This window comes from Tachysurus vachellii, chromosome 23 (assembly GCF_030014155.1).
Source record: "Tachysurus vachellii isolate PV-2020 chromosome 23, HZAU_Pvac_v1, whole genome shotgun sequence".
In the NCBI taxonomy this organism is placed as follows: domain Eukaryota; kingdom Metazoa; phylum Chordata; class Actinopteri; order Siluriformes; family Bagridae; genus Tachysurus; species Tachysurus vachellii.
Window position 1 is genome coordinate 8,889,238 of NC_083482.1, and position 16,022 is coordinate 8,905,259.

At 37.2% G+C, this 16,022-nt stretch overlaps 1 protein-coding gene across 2 annotated transcripts in view; it reads right to left on the reverse strand.

Moving 5' to 3' along the window:
* si:ch211-288d18.1 (USP6 N-terminal-like protein) overlaps positions 1-11,950 on the reverse strand; it is a 29,705-nt gene extending 17,755 nt beyond the window's left edge. For both annotated transcript variants that reach the window (XM_060859303.1, XM_060859302.1), the window contains exon 1: positions 11,812-11,950. The gene's annotated coding sequence lies outside the window, so the exon portion shown is untranslated. The remainder of the gene's footprint in view (positions 1-11,811) is intronic.
* Between the last annotated feature and the right edge of the window lie 4,072 nt (positions 11,951-16,022).

The following is a 16,022-nucleotide window of genomic DNA, read 5'->3' on the forward strand; positions in this document are numbered from 1 at the left end:
TTCGAACTATATACATATAAACATATATAACATTACTTATAACACATATAAATTTATTTTATTCTGATATGCTAAGGTGCTGTACCTGGAAAACATTTGTAACGGCGTTATCTATACCAATTTACAGATAAAAAGTTAGAATTTGTGGGGAACTTACACACATATCCAAGCAGCCCTGAGAAGTTAATCCGAGGTGTGTTCTAGTCGACATTATATGACAAAAACGTTCATGATGTTCTGAAGCCTGTTTTGGAAATTTGAAGGCTGCCTCTTTTCAGTCTGAGAAATATTAACCTCATGGGAACTTGGAGGCCCTGGAGCTAACAAGAGCTTGTGCCAAGCTTCAGCTGTGAGTGTGCTGACTCTGTCCCCTTTACTCTGGGCCACAGACATCTGCAGTACATACACAAACACAGAAATAGAATCCAGCACCCACACTGGGCATGACGCACTGTTACACTAAGCAAACGAAACTGAGCCCTGTCTGCCTTCTTCACTAACAGACACAGCTCACTCTTTACTGGAGTCTTTAGTTTACTCATTACACAACATTTCAATTTAAAGTGACAACATGCAAGGAATAAAACATGACAAGACCTGCTGTTAAAGGTAAATAATCAGTGATGGGCTGGTGTGATGAGGTCGAGTGGAGTTACTGTTCACTATGCAGTTGATTTTAGTGATTTTATTTTCTCTTACACAACCATACACAATTACTCCCAAAATGTATTAATGAATAAATTGAAGGCTGGAACGTTTTGGAACATTTGTAATCCAGCTGTTGTCACTTATATTACAGCAGTCATAATCAATCATTCTTTCCTCTCTTACAGTTAATAAGACAAAATCGTTGCATCCAAGAAAGCAGAACACACAATGTCTTTAATTATATAGCGTTTAGAGCTTTTAACAACTCACATTGTCTCAAAGCAGCTTTACAAAAGTACAGAAACATAAAAATGACAAAATTTCAAGTTTAAAATTAAGTTACTAATTTTCTCTAACATCTATCCCTAATGCGCAAGCCAAAGGCGACGGTGGCGAGGAAAAACTCCCTGAAGAAGAAACCTTGAGAGGAACCAGATTCAGAAGGGAACTTCATCCTCATTCAGTGCTGAGGACTCTCCCATTGAATGTTAAAAACCATTGACTCTGGAGACCCCTCTTCATAAATAATAAATAAGGATACACAGTAAATCATGACATTTTAACAAGCGATAATATTAAAATCTCATCTGCTTTGTTATTATTTCTTATTATAAGATTAAAATAAACCAAATATAAGATTTTTAAACCTATTTCTAGTCATTTTTTTACTATTCTATTCTAAGCTTTTTTTATTCTATTAAAAGATAATTTTGCTTCTTTTTAATCATTGCTGAAAATTAGCAAGCTAATCTGCCAGTAAAACAAAAAATGTTAAGCTTAAAAATTCTAAAATGTATCTTGAAATTGGCTTAACGATCATGCATTTGGTTCAGTGTAAGCTGACAATAAGAAGCAGATAAATCTGAACAGATTCAGGAAATTATAACTTGCTAAGACTGTCATCATATCAATAATGTGTGAGTGAGTTTTTACATCAGAACAAGATCGGTGTTATAAACCCGGGATCTTAAATAACAGCAAATGAAATTCAAAATACAGGGAATTGAACAGCACTGGGAAATAAATACAGACGAAAAGATATAAGACATTATATACTTTATATAATCAGCTAATGGGAAGAGCACTGCTTACAGGAACAAGAATAAAACAAATTCACAAACTCCTATATACAAAAACTAAACTAAAAATCTGTGTAAGAAAGGGAGTTATTTTTGTTTTCTTTTAACAGACAGACACCGTGTCTTACAGGCAAACAGAGAGATTTTTATTAGATGAAATTTGGTGGTTCATATTATTTGTTTTTAATCCTGTTTACAGTCTGGGGAACAGGAATATTCTTCCTTTAAGCTATTATTTTATTAACATCTTGTGTTACAATATGTGAGGAGAACTTGTACAAATATAATTTATTTTCTTTTTTACAAATATTTTCTTACTCAAAAACCCGCTAACTTTACTTTCCGTAGCTCTGCCTCGTGATGACTTATGAGTCATTTGGTCTGCTTTATCACACCTGTAATATAGCACTTGCACAGTTGACAGTAGTTTCTGTCACTTGTGCTTACAAACAGATCTTGCCATATGTCAGTTGTTGTATATGTACGTCAGCACAGTGATCCTCTCAGGGGGCTGTTACCCCACACACAACTGCATGGTGCTGTCATTTTACCAAAGCAACTGTTGGAGAATTCCACATAACTTTCCTTTCTTTCCCCTTCCGATAAGGGCTTTCTCTCCTTTTTGCACACTCCTAGAAAGATGGTGTATAAAGGGTTCAGTGCACACTACGAAGTTAAAAAAAAAATCCTCCCCAATATTTTGTATTGAAATCCAACTGAGAATATGTGGCAAGGCTTGATAACAGCTGTTCACTAATCCTCAGCAATTTTTTTTTCTAAAATCTCAAAGCTGAAATACAGAAGAAGATGCGGACCTTCAATTGCAGTCAAACGTGCTTCTACTAAATTTTTCTAATTTAGCCTAACAACATTTCTGTTAAAATGGATTTTTTAAGTATTTTGCATTTTTTAACCTATAGATAAATATTCCAATTATATTATATTTTCCATGCAGCCACACACTTAACTGCACAATTGCATACTTGTTCATTCGGCATAGAACAGATGGAGAGGATAAAAAAGGCCAAGGGTTCACATGAAACAGTCTGGAGCCTTTTGTGAGTGCTGTAAATGACACCATGTGCAGAGCCCTCTCCTTTGTATCCTTCCATCCTCACTGGATCTGGTCCCACTGGCACAGCCAGTTACGTCTGTGTTTCACCAGGAGTGTGTTATGTGAGTGTGCTATGAATGAATCAGATGGACTCATTCACAGATTCTGTTCATTTAATCAATTATATTCATTAAATGGATTCAAAGCCTATCCTGCGACCACTGGGTGTGAGGTAGAAATACATCCTACATGGGATGTCATTCCCATCTAAGACACCACACACACACACATACACACAGGCAGTCATTAAGGAATTTGGTGAACCAGGAGGAAACCCAGGCAGACAGACTGCAACCCAAGCTCAGGATCGAATAATGGAGTTTTCAGGTGACAACCTACCTGCTGCACCACCACAGTTGAGACAAAATATTTAACACTAGATTTGTAAGATTAAAATTGGTATCATCCTAGGATTCTACACAGGGTTCCATTCTTTTATATTTCAGGATCTCATCCCACGTTCAATTTTGTACGTAAATTTAAAGAAACCCAACTGATTACAGATCTTTCAAACAGCCTCTTTAATTTATACGTACGAGCTAAAGCTTCCAAGTCTGTGCTGAAGATAAAAGGCTTCAATCTGGCACTATTTCCGTAAAAAATTTAGCATCTGGATCAAACTATTTTACAAGAAGCACTGGATTATAACTATAAAGGATGTTATTCCAAACCTGGCAAGCAGCATCCCAATATACTGGAATACGTTCAAGAAAGCTTTAATTCCAACCATATCAAACTCTACACAAATGCCTGGAGATGGTATAATTTCAGAATCAGTCTGACAGATGCTGAAATAAGACTTGAGTGACAGCATGCTGCCTTGTTACATTTCTGAGCTTATTGGATGCACTGGGAAAAGGATTAAGATTTGAAGGAAAATTATTGATTTATATTACTCTCCTTCTAAGAATTAGAAAGCGTACTATAGTGCAGTGATGTGAGGATAAGTTTAAAATAAGCTGTCCTAACTTGAGGTTTTAACCACTGAATGCTTCTTTAGGTTCTGAATAAATACAGGAGCTACTGCTAAACTTCTAAGAAAGCTTTCAAACTCAGCAAGCCAAGATTTTTGTTTGAAGCATCACTTGAATAAGAATGAAAATTTTAGCCTTCTGCGACCACATATGCTGGTTACCTAAATGCAAATGTTGATCCTCCAAGCACGCTTGCAAATATTGAGAAAAACATTACATGATTCATCTGTATATCAATGTAGTTTGTAACTGAGTAATTAGCTGGAGCAGTTGTCCCTGTTTGCGGAGACAAGACAATATTGAACTGTTGACATCTACACCTTATGTGTGTGCATATTCTGTTAATCAGGTAGTTATGAACAATGCCTTCTTGCCAAGTCCACTCACTAATCCTAAAAAAAAAAACCTCCTCGAAGCAGCCAGTGAAGTTGTGGTTATGTCACTGTAGTAATGTGTATTGCATTCATAACCACAATCCTTCAGGTTTAAATCCCTCTTCAATATACACAAATTACATATAACTGAATGTTGGAAAATTGCAATTTCTGGTATGTCTGGTCTTCTAATGTATTCTGTAACAGCATGTGGTTATAGGGTTTAAAAAGACCTGCAGTGAGTTTTACGGGAGCGTTGACGAACGCTGCTCCTTTGTTTTGTTTTGAGTTTCCATCACGTGCCTTTGTTTCTGTTCTAGACCTGTCTCTGTCCCTGTCATGTTATTGGTTTCTTACCATAATGTGTTCAGCTGTTTTGTGTTAAGCCTCTTTTGTATACCATCTTGTTGTTGTCCCTTATTATGAAGTCATATTATGCTTCTACAATGTTAAGTTCTAGACTCTTACTTGGACCTCTGACAAGGATTCTTGGATTTCCCCAATTAAAACATGTTTAGTGGACACCTTCACCGATCATAATGACTTTCCATTTCCATTTCCAGCATTTAGCAGACGCCCTTATTTAGAGCGACTTTTTTATCTCATTTTTTATACAACTGAGCAATTTCGGGTTGAGGGCCTTGCTTAGGGGCCCAGCAGTGGCAGCCAGTTGAACATAGGATTCGAACCTACAACCAAAGCCTTAACCACTAAGCTACCACATTCCCTGATACATGACTTCTAGGGAATCTGTCATCTGAGACAAGAACAAACTGAAGATTTGATTTAAAATAACTGGACTTTTGTGTGAATACTCTCATGTAGTAACATTCAAGATTTGTACAAAAATAAACAGCAATAGTGTTTTACAGATTTTTCTGCAATTGGTCTTGGCAAACAAATCCTTACAGAGCATCTGTGGCCCATGCTGTGTTCACACATACACAAAAACATCCAGCTTCCTCCCAACCCCCAGGAAAGGTCAGATCTGTGAATTGCATCACCAGCACTTTGCACTGGAAGCCATTAACAAGGGCAGTGCGGATGTTTTTAAGAACACAGTGAGGACCGCTTGACTGATAGCTTACGACTGAGGCCCTGATACAAAGGGCAAGAGAAGTCTGCGCTAAAGTCTAGAGGACACTACGCTGTTGTCTTTGAACCTCAGACGCCCTGCAGTCGGCCATGCTGCTGAAAAAAAAAATGTGGTTACATGTGGAAACTATCTGCTTTTCAGAATACAGGTCCATGAGTTCATCTGTCTTTGAGACAGCAAAAGCAGTGGGAAAGTGGAAAATGAAAGGCTGTGGTTTTGCATCTCTACTGCTCCTCCTACTGCATGCTTCACCATTTACTTTAGACCAGAAAGAGTATAAGAAATAGAAACAGAGAAAACAAAAATGTGCAAAGACAGGCTTTAGAATTTAACAAATATATACATAATGTGTGCTATCATGCACATTGCGTTTCATATGAACATGTGTCTTACATACTCTGAGGCAAACACTGCTGGGTAAATCCCATACTGCCTGTATACTATGGAATAAATTTCCTATATTATATTTGCTATATAAATCCTACCTTTACAACATGGGATAAATGTCTATATACTGTTTGGTATGTATGTGGTACCTACCTATATTCCCTCTATATACTATGGGGCGAATCTCTCTATACGACACTGAGATCAAAAGCCTGCAAGAAAAACACCAACCAGATGACTGTACTTCATAGTTAAAATGCACAAATATTTAACTATATTTGATCATATGTGTTTAATCAAACAATGTCACGACATTCTCTGCTAGACAGTGAACAGTGGTAGTATGAAAACAATAGTATTTAGAAGCACATATACTATTAAGAGAAGACGGATAAAGAAACTGATAGCATTTTGTTGTCCATCAATCTATTGATACAACAAAACATAGTCATTTAGACTGGATGGAATGAGCAACTTTTCTTAGCTTGAACTATAAGAAAGGGACGGTGTCAGAAAAGTGGATCTGCTGTTGCCCTAGCCTTGCATTAAGTGGCTTTTTCTTCTTCCTCTTTTCTAGTTATTTTCCAAGTTATAATTTCCTATAGCTATTCCATTTACAGAAAGAGGGGAACCTGATAGGAGATTACAGGATTTTGCAGTGTGTTTAATAAGCTGTCCTCAACGTTTACTTATGTTGGTGTTCCACCAATTTCACCAGTACCTGCTGTCCAGTGTACGTTCTTGAAAGTCTGCTTCGTTTCCTGGTAGGGTAGCATGATTCCTTCACCAAGACCGAAGCTTTTAATTTCAGAGGCCTGTCTACCTTTTTCAACTGGTTCATGTTTATGGGAAAATGGAGGGAAAATGTTGACCTGTGGGCATGTATTTTACAGCATCTACTATAAATAGAGCTGCGCCTGGGGAGCCGAGGCCTAACGGCTGGTGCTCTCTCTCTCTCTCTCTCTCTGTCTCTCTCTCTCTCTCTCGCTCTCTCGGTCTTGCTAACTCCTTTGGCTATCAAACTAGGTAAATGACTTCCCAGCTAGATCTGGGATTCTGTCCTGGCCTAAAAACTGATGACCTACAGGCTGCTGAAATCTACGAGTTATATTTCTATGGCAGATATAGCAACATTTGTTAAAGAATACAACAGACAAAGACCGATATTATAATGCAATACTTAAATGCAAAGTTATAACAATTTAAACCCTAATGGTCCGAGACTACCTTAAAGAATCATATGACATACATTCATTCATTCATTCATTTTCTACCGCTTATCCGAACTACCTCGGGTCACGGGGAGCCTGTGCCTATCTCAGGCGTCATCGGGCATCAAGGCAGGATACACCCTGGACGGAGTGCCAACCCATCGCAGGGCACACACACATTCATTCACTCACGCAATCACACACACTAGGGACAATTTTCCAGAGATGCCAATCAACCTATCATGCATGTCTTTGGACCGGGGGAGGAAACCGGAGTACCCGGAGGAAACCCCCGAGGCACGGGGAGAACATGCAAACTCCACACACACAAGGTGGAGGCGGGAATCGAACCCCGACCCTGGAGGTGTGAGGCGAACGTGCTAACCACTAAGCCACCGTGCCCCCTCATATGACATACATCTTCTAACTAAATTACTTCAGAACTAATTTCTAATAAGAAAAGGTACATCACATGAGTGAGGAAGGAAAGTGTGGATGTGCTATCAAGTTCGGGACGTTTATGGGGTTAAATCTGACTATAGGCTATATAAATCTAATTCCTTATACATACTAACACAAAATTATTGAGGATTTCCTGTTTTTTTGTTTGGTTTTTTCCAGTTTTCGGTTTTCCTTTGTCCAGCAAACATCTAACGCTTCTTCAAGTTCAAGCTCAAAATGTGATGGATACATTTCCCCAGTGTTCCCAGCCAAAAGTATACCTTTTAACATTGGAGAGCATTCTGTTTATAATATGGCATGTTTTGCTAAAAATGCAGATTAAACATCCACTAGGAACAGATAGCAACCATGATCTATTACAATAATCCAAGAAATTAATAAATGTACATTGTCACTGGATTAAAAAAGTTAATTAATGTTTAATTAAGTATAATTAAACCTGTAAACCTGTATAATAACCTTTAATGATAAATTCACAATAAATCATTAATAAACTTGATTTAATTAATTTAATTTAGTTTAATTATACTTAATTAAAAAATATACACAAATACACAAGATTTATACACCAATCTTAAGATTTATACACAAATCTTAAAGTGAAACAATGAGCAAACTGAGTAAAAACAAGCATAGACTGTTTAGTAAGTTAATAGGTTCTGCATAAAGGGTTTCAGATAGTAAGTCAGGAACTTGGGAAACCTACAACATGAGAAACAGTCTGTGTGAAGCATTTTTCTTCACTTGTGCTGTGTTTATCACATAAAAACAATGAGAAACTACACTTCATAGCCTGTAAAGTTTCTTAGCACTACATCATATTGCTGCTTTGGAATTCAGTAACAGTAGTAGCATTGCATTTACATATATACTTATGTATATGTATATAGGTAAATAAATGTATATGTATTTTGTATATGTAATACATACCTAGCCTAGATTAGCTGCTAAGTTTCATAGCATAACATAAAATATTTGACCAAAGGTTTCCTTTATCTACAGACAGACAACACAGGTACTAGGTACAGCCACTAGAAAGAGACATGACATGAAAGCTGGCATGACTGCCAATCCCTTCAGTGTCATCTGGATGGGCCATCTCTGCCTTGTACCATCGTACACATTCACAACACTTCAGCTAACTGAAGGTGCCTTGTCCTAGCTGAGAGGCTCTATCGCACACAACATGCATGCACTGTTACCAGTGAGGACCACAATATGCTATATATAAAGTTATAATATGTTGTGTTTACTGTTTGTGTTGCATGGTTTCAGAAATCAAATTCTACATCCTTATATTCTTGGCCACCATGGTGGATTCCATCTAGAATCATATATACTTTTTACTTAATGATAATAACAAACCTTAAACATGACCATGAGCAACTACCAGCTGAAGCATGTTAGACATTGACTGACACAGTCTTGCTTTAATTGCACTATGATGGCAATTGTGATATGGGATGCACACCTTACCTGATATGGAGGAAATATAAGGACACATGAGCCAAGTGAAAGAGCTGGTAGCAATAAGGCAACAGTGCAGTAAAGTTCAGTGAAACCACTGTAGCAGACACACCAAAGGGCTATGCAATAATCAGAAAAGTTAGAAAGGAAAATCAGCTGACTGTTATAAACTAGACAAGACTAACTAATATGGGCAGCAGTGTTTCAACAATTAAGGCTCTGTGCTACTGGTCAGACGGTTGGAGAGTCAATGTCCAGCAACGCCATTAGGTTTTTAATAGTTTTTCTGCAATAACCTCCTTCCTGTTTGTCATACAAAGATGTCACTTTAAATCAACATGTTCAGGAACTCAAGATCCATTTCCTGAGTATCAATAATTTTTGCCATCCATCTGTCTATCAGTCCTGCTGAGATTCTTGTTCATATGATATCTCAAGAAAGAGGCTGCATGTTTGTAGGATTTCTATGGAATTATAATTGTAACCAGCAGATGAACTGTTTAAAATTTGATCCAAACATGATCAAGTTCACAGCAAAGCCAATTGTCTAAAAATTTTTTTCTTCTGTAATAGCTTCCTTCCTTCCTTTTTGAAGTATATTTTAAGGTTATTTCAGGCATAGATATTAATAACAAAAAGAAATAGACTTGCTGGTGGTGGACGTACCTCTGTCAGTGACACTGACACTGAGATCCATATCGTCTAGTTAATTGAGAAATAATAGTTACTATAAAGAACCATAGTAACAGCACTTTGTAGAATGGATAAATATGTAATAAACATAGTACAAAGCACCATAATAAAATCATAATAGTATCAAAGTGGACACTAAAGCTTATTCCTTATTGTGGGATGACCTGCTTCTTCAATCAGATTTACATCAAAAACAGTTCTATAAGAAAGGTCTCAAAGAGGAAATGTTGATAATATAGAAAATTTCAGGAGGTTTTAAAGAACATCTGAAATTGCTGCGTTTCAAAGCAGTGATAATGCAACAGCAATGTTGAACCTCGCTTTCCAACAGTATTTTACACATCTGTGCCAATCTCTCTGAGTAATCCACCATCTTATAAAACAGCCCAAACACTTGGTTGAGGGCGCCAGCAGTGTTTGTGCTAAACTCTTCCACTACACACTGACTACAGAGTAAACATCCAGTGTCAGTATGATTGCCAAAGGTAAACAAGATTCAGGGAGAGGAATCACAAGATGCTACGATTCAGGAAAGCTTAGAATCCAGAAAAGAACTAAAGGAAAAAACAAAACAGCAAGCTTTATACATTTAGAATATTTAACAGCAGACAGTAAGAGAAATGCTGAGATCTATGTTACAATACTGCAGGGGCCTTAATGACTCATGTGATACAGTGCTGTGGGTGGATAATGGGCATATTTTCATGCTCAGAGATATCACAGAACCGAGAGCAAATCTTTTCTAGTAAAATTGAAGTGCTCTACTGCCTACAATGACTGTTCAAAACATTTTACCAATGTGAAATGTAGCAGCAAAGAATCATACTAGTCCACATATTGTTATTATGGCATACAATATCATAAGAAAAAAAATTCAAGGCTATTATTTATGATATATGTCTCACTGGGTGACAGTGTGTGCTAAGCACCACTGAGTCTGCTATGCCTGCTTTCAACACACAAATTAAACTACTATACACATGTTTTCATTAAGCTGGGACACCGGCTCTAAGGCTCGGGTGTAAACATGTGACCCTCAAAAGCACGTCTGTTGTCAGTAAAGAAGTTATAAGATTAGGTGCTAACAAAGCATCTGCCATCCTGAGTTATATGGGTAGGTGGTGACGACCAAGCCATTATATCTCACACAGCAAAATCATTTCTCGTACACTGTATTGATTAAATATACAAGATAACACATTGCAAGCAAGTTACAAACCTATAGGGAACAAATAGCATCCAATTTAATCTTTAATACAGGACAATCAACACAATCAAGTGTTTCATCTTTAGCAATAACAACATACAGCATGTAATCGTGTACAAATAATCACAAAATAACCTTTAAAGAAAACCATAAGCATAACAAAGGAGGCAAGAGAGGCGAACCACACGTGTGGTAGCCTAGTGGTTAAGGTATTGGGCTATCAATTGGAAGGTTGTGAGTTCCATTCCCATGTGCACCAAGCTGACACTGGTTAAGGTGTTGGGCTATCAATCGGAAGGTTGTGAGTTCGATTCCCATGTGCACCAAGCTGGCACTGTTGGGCCCCTGATCAAGGCCCTTAACCCTCAATTGCTCAGTTGTGTGTGTATATATATTAGATAATGTAAGTCTCTCTGGATATAAGTGTGCAAACCAAAACAAGGAAAGGATTAGCAGGGGGATTGTAGAGATGGAGTAGGAGGACAATTGTAAAGGCCCATGATTAGACACAACACTGTCCAAACAAAGCCCTTACTACCATTTGTGAGCATCTCATCAGTTACTAGAGCAGAGACAATGGGTTTGGGCCATGAAAAACAAACACCAAGCTGTTTCACACACATAATGTTAACATTATAAACACAGTACATCTACAGTCCAAAACTGCATGCAACACGATTGATATCTGTATTCATTTTAAAAAGGTAACCGTTATATAGCATATTTTAGCATAACATTGTTTATGTTTTGTTTATTTTTCTTTCTGTTCTGTTCTGTTATTAAAAATGATCAAGTGATTGCGAAACGTCAACCCTGCAAATATAATGCGCATACCAGACTTTATACAGTACGCTTATTACGGCTATAACTATAAATAGTATGCGAAAACGGTACGGTACTTACGTAGGCAAAGATCAAAACACAATCCAAAAAGAATGATGGTTTAAATGAATAGTATACATAATATACAAGGGCATGAAGATAGAAGAGAATATTCTTTAATAAAGTGTTTATTAAAACGAATGATTTCAGCGAATAACAGACAATAACAATGCGAGAACTAAAGCTGTCTGCTGAAAGATGCTTTAAGAAGCGTTACCGTTTAAGGAGGATACACTCCTGTGTTATTTCCCGTGCAGCAGTTACAATCCGATGTTTTCATGCTTGAAACGCGGACATTGTACCGAGCAGCTCTCCGGTAACACAGGAGTCCGGTGTGTTTTCAGCGCGAGCGCAGCTTGACAGCACGGCACATGCGCAGCGACAACTGGCGGCGGCGCGAGGACGCGGCTCTAAACAGGGTAAACGTACTGCGCATGCGCAACACATCACCACATGGCGCCTCACAACACAGTCGTATTATAAACAAGCGTTTCTAAACCATGGAGGTCTTAGCTACAGTCCAAGGGATTATTGGACTCCAGAAGAAAAAACTATGATCTACTACTTATTCAGATGTTCAGATGTTCTTTAATCCCTTCATTCATTCATTCATTCATTCATTCATTCATTCATTCATTCATTCATTTATTTTTCATCTTCAAACACTTTATCCAGAGGGATTCTAGGGAGTGTGTGGGCTGAATGCAGGCAAATGCAAGAGGCATTTTGGTGGGGTTTGTTTTGCTTGGATTGGTTGGTTTTGTTTGTTTGTTTGTTTGTTTTTGTTTGTTTGTTTGTTTGTTTGTTTTTAATTTTCTGTAGGCTTCGAGAAAACACCTTCGATAAAGTGCTGGCTTTTGTACACTCTACATACTAAGACCAAGCATTCAAGACATTCTGAGCCACATGGCAAATTCCACCAAGACAGCTATCAGATGCTCCAAACCAAACACCAACTCCTAGCAACCTGCTTAATTCACAAAATCATATATTGGAATATGTTTCTTTATGGCTTAGGAAGTGCAAAAAGCAGGAATCACATATATAGAATATAAGTTATATATATTATATAAGAATATAAGTTAATGTCATTGTTATGTCAGGATTAAATAACCAAGTTATGTAACAATTTCTAATAGTAAAGTTTAAATTTCAGAAATGTTCAAGGATGCAAACTCTTCTGATAGTACCGCACCATAAATTTACAATATTTTTCACTTTTTCTTTTTTTTTTTTCTTTTTTTTTTTTTTTTTGGGGCTTTTTTCCATCTGACAGTACATTTGCCCAAACTGATCCAGTTTCCATTAATAACTCATTAATTCCATTCCATTAATAACAAGTTTATGGGACTTTGTTCCATTTAGTCCCTTCAGTTACATTTCAATTGCTTTATAAGGTCAAGAGATTTTGTGCAGTCTACACTTGTTGCCTAAGGACAGGAATCAAACTGCTGAAAATGAAGTAAATCCTTTACAAGGACTAGCAGTTAATAGGGTGAAGTTGCATGCTGGAAACTCAGCATGCAACTTCATTTCCATGATTTTTATTTATTTATTTATTTATTTGTGTCTGGACTAAGTGATTACAAAAGGATATAATAATGTTGTAAGTGAGATTGCCAGTAAAACAGTGCACTGTAATTATTCCCATTTGCTTCAAACGTCAAATGTGGCCTCACAAAATATTTATGATTGTTGCCTCATTCTGTCCATTGTATTGTAATGTTGCTGCTTTTAAAACCCTTTTAATTATTAAACATTAATACAGGAACGTCTTTAAATTAACACACCAAAGTGTTGAATTTCCAATATGTAATTCTTAAGCATTGTATTTATTATTTACATGATGTTTACCTTAGTTTACCACAAGGGGGAAGCAAATTCAAAGAAAACTTTACCATCTGTTGAAAACTCAGAGGCATCAAGTACTTAACCCTTCAAGATCTGAAGCTCCAGTTAAAACTTCATTGGGTGTTTTCTCTGTGTTCTGTTTATGTTGGCTCTTCCCCATCTTATCAGGATGAGACATTCCCTCAGTCTCTGAAAGGTCACAATCATTAATTTCTCAGTCATTACAGTATGTATCATACTAACAGAACTAGTGGCAAAGTTCAGCACTATGTAATTGCAGATAAAAGAAGTTCTGCATCATGATTGCTTCACATTTTGTATTATGATAGTTGGTTTGGGACTTCTTTCAAATCCACCCATTGAAACACTGTGGCTTTTAAGTTTTCTTTGCTCGCTGCAGGTGCACAGTGGGTTATGTAAGTCTATTTTTCTGAGGGGATTTGCTGTCTCTGGTTAGAAGCAGAGGCTACGCCTTTTCCTTTGTTCCTTTGCCTGGTTCGGCATAACTTATTGCCTTGCGTTATCCAAGATATTTTTAAAAAATCTACTTTCAGAAAAAAAAGAAAAATAACACTTCACCTGACTTGACCTGTCCAAACATGTTCACCATGGAATCATATGAAGGGCATACGAAGCAATACAGCTTGACAGATGCACCAACAGACATGAACCGGACATTTCATTTGATGGGCAAACATTTCTAGACCATGTGATTATACAGAAACACAGGACAAAGTGGTGTTATTACTATATGTAGTACATACAAATAAATGAGCATTACACAGTCAGCAACATGAGTGTGAAGATTGAAAAGATTTAAACATAAGAATCAGGATTGTGCCGTTCAATCAAATTTATTTGTATAGCACTTTTTAACAATGGACATTATCTCAAAGCAGCTTTACAGAACACAACATTTATATTATATGAAGATTTATATATTACAAAAATTAAAGATTAATATTAGACTTATATTTAAATGTGTTTGTATTTATCCCCAACAAACAAGTCTGAGGTGACTGAGGTGAGGTGGCAAGGAAAAACTCCCTTAGATGGAAGAGGAAGAAACCAGACTCGACAGGAACCCATCCTCATTTGGGTGACACCGAAGGGTGTGATTATAAATATACAGTCTGGCAATTGTGTTTGATTGGGGAGGTTGTTGTCCTCCAAGACCACCAGTAGTTGGCATCTCCTCCGAATACTTCATGAAGCAGAATCCAACTGGAGCTGGTACATCTCTAGATGCCTCAGGATCCTCACAGGGTTGGCATCTTCTCAGTGAAGGTCCAAAATCTTAATTACACAGAATACAACTGGAGCTGGTATAATCTCTGGATGCTTCGGGATGGTAGAAAAAGAGACCTTTCACTGGTTTATCTGACTTTATTATATCCAAGGTCTCAATTTATATGTCAATATGTGTCTGACCATCCAATAAAAAGGAGAGAATGCAGACAAAAACTAGATTTCTAGATTTAAATTAAGAACAGTGCTGTCAGAATGGAGATAGTAATCACTAATGAGCAGACGAGGGGCAGACGAGGGGCAAGCTCTTTAGTGTGCAGAATGGGAAATCAATAACAACATTCTGTTTCCCTTAGCATATTATTATTCCATTATTGATTGTACTTCCTAGATATAATAAAGGTTTGCAGTTTAGCCACCTTCTGGGTGAGGATGATGGGATACAGTAATAAAATCAAGTTGTATTCTAGTAAGGGCTTGTGCTTTTGTGTTTGAGAGAATGTTACTGAGCAGAAAATGGATGAAGTGTTCTGAAGTTTGCAAGCAGAGAACAAGCCCAAGGCAGTGTAACCTGATTCAATACAGTTAATCAGACCCCTGTTCTTGCGATTGTATGGTAGCTCTTCTTCCCTCGAACACTGTAACTGAGAAATCATCATTGAAAAATGGCCAATCCAAGACCTTGAAAGTAGATCCCAGCACAGGTGCACAACAGCTTTGAGAAGATGAGGTTTGGTGTTTGATTTGGTACAAAGCAGGCTTCCGTTCTAAAGATAAAAGAGTAGAGCAGCAGAAGAAAGCAAAGATACAGAGAAGAGCAGAATAATTGTTGAGTGTAATTTGGTCATTACATGAAATGGCTAGAGCAAATTTACCTTGTGGTGAACTTTCTTTTAGAGCTACGTTTCTGATTGAAAAAATGCCTTTTCATGCTAAAAGCTGAATCAAAGCCACAGCTTATCTCCACATCTGCTCCTGCCCTGGCTGCAAAAAAATACTCGGTTTAGAGTGTTGTGCAAAATGTTAAATGAGAAAATATCAAAGTAAGTGCCTTATGCTGCATTCATAACGTATTTATAACTGTATTTGATATTTAAATTTGAATTGTTCAGTGCATGAGATGGGGACTAAACAAAAGCTAGCACAGATAAAACACAGCTGTTGTAATGACGCAAGACACAAAAAGTGTTTTGCAATCGTTGGTACCTTAAGAAATCATTTCCAGGGCAGTTGATCAATCCAACCACATACATAGACAGTTAAAGAATAAATAACAGACATTGCCTGCTCCTTCTGTTTATATCCTGGGTGGCTTGTACTGCATAATAG